Source organism: Epinephelus moara, chromosome 1 (genome assembly GCF_006386435.1).
Source record: "Epinephelus moara isolate mb chromosome 1, YSFRI_EMoa_1.0, whole genome shotgun sequence".
NCBI lineage: Eukaryota > Metazoa > Chordata > Actinopteri > Perciformes > Serranidae > Epinephelus > Epinephelus moara.
In genome coordinates, this window is record NC_065506.1 from 11193291 (window position 1) to 11193626 (window position 336).

Below are 336 nucleotides of genomic sequence, written 5' to 3' on the forward strand. Positions count from 1 at the left end.
CATTTGGTAAAAATATATCATATTTTCTCCATATTGTCCCGCCCTGAGTTATTAGTCACCTCTATACTGTATCTCTTAGGCCGTACGTACAGGCACAGCAATACTTTTTAGCTAATTGCTAATTTGTCATAATAATGTCAAAATGCTAACATGCTCACAGTGGCAAAGCTGACATGTTTACCATGATAATGTGATAGCATGCTTTGCTAATTATCATGTAACACAAAGTACAGCAGACCTAACCTGATGATGGCGCTAGATAAAAAGTCAGAGTATGCTATTGACACAATACCCACTCGGATTATCAAAAAAAACCCCAAAAAAACCAGATGCATT